Source organism: Sceloporus undulatus, chromosome 5 (genome assembly GCF_019175285.1).
Source record: "Sceloporus undulatus isolate JIND9_A2432 ecotype Alabama chromosome 5, SceUnd_v1.1, whole genome shotgun sequence".
NCBI classification, from domain to species: domain Eukaryota; kingdom Metazoa; phylum Chordata; class Lepidosauria; order Squamata; family Phrynosomatidae; genus Sceloporus; species Sceloporus undulatus.
In genome coordinates, this window is record NC_056526.1 from 177777919 (window position 1) to 177783992 (window position 6074).

Here is a 6074-nt window from a genome sequence, read left to right on the forward strand (position 1 = left end):
ACCATTTTGCTTGCTCGGAAGACTTCTGACCAGAACATTTCAAGCGCCTCAGCACTGAACGAGGTGCGATAAAGTTCTTAGTATTCAAGTTAACATTTATTGTACTAGTCAAAGGCCATGACAAAAAGAGCTCATCAAAAGGCATAAAACATTTAAAACAAAAGACACAGAATACAGAGGACAAAAAAATGGCCTTTAAACTCTTAACTTGTGGCTGAAATAACTTTTCAATGGCTCTGCTGTGCTTTTTAAACCATTTTAGTATGTTTTAAATGTTTTTAAAACTGTGCAGACCTTTTGTTTTAATAGAATTATACTTCATTTTTAAAAAATGTATGAATAGTTTTCTAGCTGTATTTCATTTTAATTCTTGTGTGGGAGAAAGGCAGGATATAAATTTTATATATAAAAAGAAACAAATCAACAAATTCTGAACATCTTGCTAGAGCCACCAGTTTCCAGTTGTAGATTTGTGCCAACCATCAAAGCAACAGAGACTGCTGGTAAAAGTTGTCCTGAAAACACTGGTCAGCAGTCCAGGGTAACACCCTTGTGATTCAAGGGGTTGCGTTACCAGTAAGCATCTTAAGGTGACTGCCACTTTTAGGAGCACAGTAATTGGTAGGATCTACAATATTAAATAACACATCACCTGCTGGCCCTGTAATAAATCTCATTTATGTGACTGAATGTAGGCATACATGATGTCATCTGTAGTAAGTGGAGAAAACACTCACAAACTTATGTACACATTTCTGGAACCACAGCTCTGCAATCCTGATCAGGAAGGTGGAGCAACCAGTAGCTATGCATTTCAACTTGGGACATCATCACTGACTTTCTGATTTGTCTCTGTTTGGTACTGAGGTGCCATCTTATTTGTGACTGTTGGACAAAAGACAGAATACCAGATTCACAGACTTAAGACCTTAACACTGCATGGCCTTGATCTGGAAGATAATACCATCATCCACTGAAGAATGTTGAAAACACTAAACTGCCATGTGGGGTGCAGCTCAGTTTCATCTTTAGCAAATGAAGAAGCCAAAATGTTTTATTCATTTTATATTTTTTGGTTCTGTTTATTAATCAGTCTCCAATACATTTTGCTTATAGGACAGACTGATCATCCTTTGGTATTTCTACACAAGATACAGCCCCATTCTTGAGAGCACAATGCCTGCTGCACATTACAGCTGGTTAATGCAAATATTTGGAAGTTGCACTCATTTGAAGAAGCAAAACCCTCTACGAAATTCTGATGCTCTTACTATAAAAACACCTTGGTCTTCCTAAAAATGTCTTGGATGTTACTGTCAAGTAGGAACCTCAAAAGGTTGCACTTTCTACAAAATTAGCAACTCCAACATGCGCAGAACTTCTGTGATAAATTGTGCTGTTCTTTTGGAAAATCTGGCCAGTTTCTTGTTGATGACTTAAACATATGTAACTTCTCCTACGGAAGGAAAGGGTCTATTCAGAAGGTTGCAGAAGCAGAGTTGTAGATGTAGTGCATTAGATGTAGATGCACATTGTGCATGGATGAGCACCACTCACTGTGCATGACTATGCATTGTTATTCAGCTACACAAGAACATTTGGTTGCTCATTTGATTGATTGTTTTTGTTAAGTGCCTTTCATTCAACCCCGACCTCCCCATGCCACCCTGTCCTCCACTGCTTTGCTTAAGTCCTGTAAATTCATTCTTGTGAGCTCCCTAATTGAGTACATCAGTCTAGCTTGTGGTCTTCCTCACTTTCTACATCCCTCCAACTTTCCTAGGATTATTGTCTTTTCTAAGGGCTTGTGACTTCTCATGACGTGGCCAAAGTACAACAGCCTCACTCTAATCATCTTGGCTTCCATGGAGATTTCAGGCTTGATCTGTTCAAGGACCCATTTTGTTTGTCTTTTTGGTCATCCATGGTATTCTCAGCGCTCTTGTCCAGCACCACATCTCAAATGTATTGATTTTCTTCCTATCTGCTTTCTTCACTGTCCAGCTCTTGCAACCATACATAGTGATGAGGAACACAATGGCTTGGATTATTCTAACTTTCATGTTCAGTTGTATATCTTTACTCTTTAGCATCTTTTCTAGCTCTTTCATGGCTGCCCTTCCCATTCCTAGTCTTCTTCTGATTTCAGTGACACAATCCACTAACAAGTCCATGTTGCTCAACCACAACCAATTATGTTTTGTCTCCTCAGTGCAGGATCTTGGCTAACGGCTGGCTTTTCTTAAGCTTAATTTGATGTTTCTCTTAAAATTACTTTGGCATTTGGTGTTAAGCAGAGATAATACAATCCATTTTACAAAGGATTATGGACACTATTGTCTGAAATCCTTTAAAGAATTTGACAGGGGGAAAGGGGAGAAAAGTGTAATATGTAATGTGTAATATGGATTGTACAATTTGTATTATGGATTGTGTAATAATTTTTAGAAAAAAAAATGTAAAACCCCACAAATTGAAAAAAGATATTCATATTATAAATGTGGTTTAAAAGAGAGCTTTGTGTTAATTTAAAAATAAACAAACACCCAGACACATCTTTTCACCTTCATTGCCTGCAAATACTGTTACTGTTTGGAAATAGTAAGAAATACCACAATATCCATGTTTTTCTCCTCAGGAGATAAAAAAGAATCCTATTGTTGAAGACAGATGCCCTAACACACTTTATTGTGTTATAATAATATTATTATTGTCCTTCTGCCTTAGAGATGGGGAGAGGAGGAAGTAGAATTCATCAAATGTGCAAAGTTGTGATCAATCAACTGGGTGTTGATTAGAGACTGAAACCAGTTTTTAAGAGTATCAGATTATGTCCATCCCATTTATGGTAAAATCTGCAAACGCTGGTAATGTTCATTTTTTTTAAAAAAAGAGAGAAAAATAAAATATATTTTCACTCATCCCTCCTGTTAAAGTACATGCAATCTACAATAAGATTACTTTATGAATGCTTGTTCTGAATGTTTGATGCCAGGGTACAGGAAAGTGGAAACACAAAAAGGAATAAAAGGACAGGCATTGTTTTGCTTTTCTAAACAAGTTCCAGTGCCATTCATAGAGAACAAAGCCTGATGTATATTACAGCTGCAAAAGTCTAGAAATTGCAGGTTTCAAGGTACATAGGAATAATGGTTAAAAATTGCCTCACTGTTCTTGATCCTCTGCTCTCAAAATGTGAAATGGAATTTTCTCTTTGGATAACACAGTGTATCTGGAGGAAAGACTGAATTCTTTGGAGGGGTCCTGAAACCTGTTGTCCTATGTCCTGTGAAGATTATCACACCAGCTGTTTCCTCCCAATCTGGGCACAGGCTGAGACCATGTATAAATTGATGTTGTTGCACAGCTCTCGTACCCAGTCAGGACTTCTCCAGTACTTAGCAAAAACTGGTACTTTTTCATTCATTGCAAAGCATGGGAGAAGTCCCAATCGGGTATGGGATGCCTCTGATCTGGGCACAGACCTGTGCAATAATGTCCATTTATACACGGTCTCAGCCTTTGCCCAGATCGGCAGGAAAAGCTGTGCAATAATCTCCTGATAGCCGCTGAGAACCCAGCATATGGACAGAGCCCACTGATCCTTGAAGTGATTCATTTTAATTTTCTCCCCTGCCCCTAGTATATATTATGTATATACTCTACCTAGTATATTTAACATCTGGTGCAGGTCATTTTTTAATACCCCTTATCTCTTTGACAGCCTTTTCTGGGCCTGGTGGAGCTGCTAGCCAGATGGGCAAGGGAGGCAACTTCCTTTGCCACTTGGCCAGCAGAGCTGCCAGACCCGGAAGGCAACCCAGTCTCATCAGTGACCGTGGTTGGGACTGGACTGCTCCTACTTTTCTGGGTCTAGTAGAGCTGCCACACCCAGAAGTCAGTGATTTCTCACCAGCACATTGGGTGACACCTCCCTCTGAGATGTCATCCCAGGCAGTATGTATCCTCACATACCTCTAGTGACACCCTGATGATAAGCAATGTCAGCAAGCAAGCTCTAGACACCTTTTAATTTTGCATTGTAGAGAATTTAAAAGATGGGAAAGCACATTTGCCCAGTCTTGATTGGAATGCAGCCACTGACAGAGGCAGAGGGCTAACAGGAAATTCTTTGCCCAATGTCCTCTGTAAGCTCAAAACCAGTATTGAATATCTTGGGCAAATCTTCCCTTCATATGAGTTTTGGAACCTGTTTGTCCTATCCTGTGAGCATCACAGTGAAGACTCATTGGAGTCATCTGTTAGCAGCAACACTTCTTGATCTTTAAACTACTGTTACATTCAGAGCATGGAAAAATTACAATGTGGCTATAGCAGCCATGCTACCTGGGCCACTATAACAAAAACGTTACACCAAGAAGTAATTTTTACTAGCTATGGTTATATTAAAGCAAGCTTTGGTGATGATTCATGTGAAAGCAAAACAGCATAGTTCTGGAAAACTTTACCAAGTAACCATGATGGCTTTTACCACCTTCTACAACTATGGCAAAGTAAAGAGAGGACTCCTTAAATTATATATGACTTCTTTCAATAACCAGTTTATAAACCCAAGCTACATTTTTCTGCTGCTTTCCCCTTATCCCAGTCCTTGTCTATAAATAGTTTTTTTGCTGAAGTCAGTAAGCATTTGGGTGAGAAAATGAGGGAGGGAAAGAAAAATGTAGGGATGACAGGTTTTATTCTCATGTGAAGCTTCAGGGTTGCCTCTGAGAAGAAATCAAGTGTTTTCCAAAATCTGGAATATAGAAAAGTTACTTTTTTCTGTACCTGAGATGTCAGGACCAGGAATTCTGGGACTGCCAAAAATCAAGCTTTCACATGAAGAAAAAAAGGGAGCTGTGTTGCTCAGGGCAGAATTATGAGTTATAAGGATTGCAGTGCTGCAGGGTCAATCTCATTCTATATCCTGCTTCCAAAAAAGGCCATATTGGACCATATTGTAATATTGGATGATGGGTTATGCTACATAAATAGCATAAGTGGTGATGATGGGTAGAAAGATTGTTTATCTTTCTTGAAGCCAGCTAATGAGCAGATGTGAGAGAAGGTAAAATGGGCTTTGTGTTGTGCTGAATAAAGTTTTTTGAACTGATGGAGATTGTGTTTCTGAACTGAAGTTAGCCAGTACATGATATCTACTGCTGTTACACCCAACAAGTGGTATGCAGTGGTAGAGAGCCTTTGGATCTGGGGAGGTTTATTTAGTTGTTGTGGCCATGCCGGCTGGGAGATTCTGTGAGTTGTTTGAAATAAAAAAAGTAACACATCCAAACATTGGTCAAGACTGATCATAAGTAGCACATCTTCCCTTGGTGACTATCTCTCATGCCTTTTTCAATGAATCTATGTTGAATTAATTCAACTTTCTTTTTCTGTTTTGAATCTACCTCTAATCCATTTGATTGAATTATCAAAATTTCTAGTATTGTGACAGGGTGAAAACTCTCTCAACTTTGCCTAACCTCATAATTTATAAACCTGTATCACCCCCTCCCTAAACTGGACCCACTTCTCTACATTCCCAGGATAAATTAATCTTATGGTTCTACGGTGGTCATTAATCCACCTCTGTGTTCTTTACATCTTGTAGTTCCATCTTCAAAGTTTTCCTTAGAATTATGGACTGGGAAAGGACCTTGGAGTTCATCTAGTCCAAGGCTGGAGAACCTTCAATTCTCTAGATGTTTTGGACTGTAGCCCCCACAACAATGTATCATCAGATGATTTTTTATATATTGTTTTACAGGTTAATCTAATCCAGTGCTTAATGCAGGTTCTACAATTTTAGATGAACCTCCCCCCATCCTTCAGAAATGGCCATCCAGTCTCTCTTTAAATACCTCCAGTAAAGGAGAATCCACCATCTCCCCAGTCTAGGAGTGGTGAAAGTGTAGAGAAATGGATGCATGTGGTCTTTAAGAGAGCCCCTAACTCCCTAGGCTCCATTAAAAAAAAAGGTTCATCTGATTTTTCTGCCAAAATATGCCCCCCATCACCATAAAAATGTGGGAGCTTTGGCTTTTTGTCTCCAAACAATCTCCCAAAGTGAG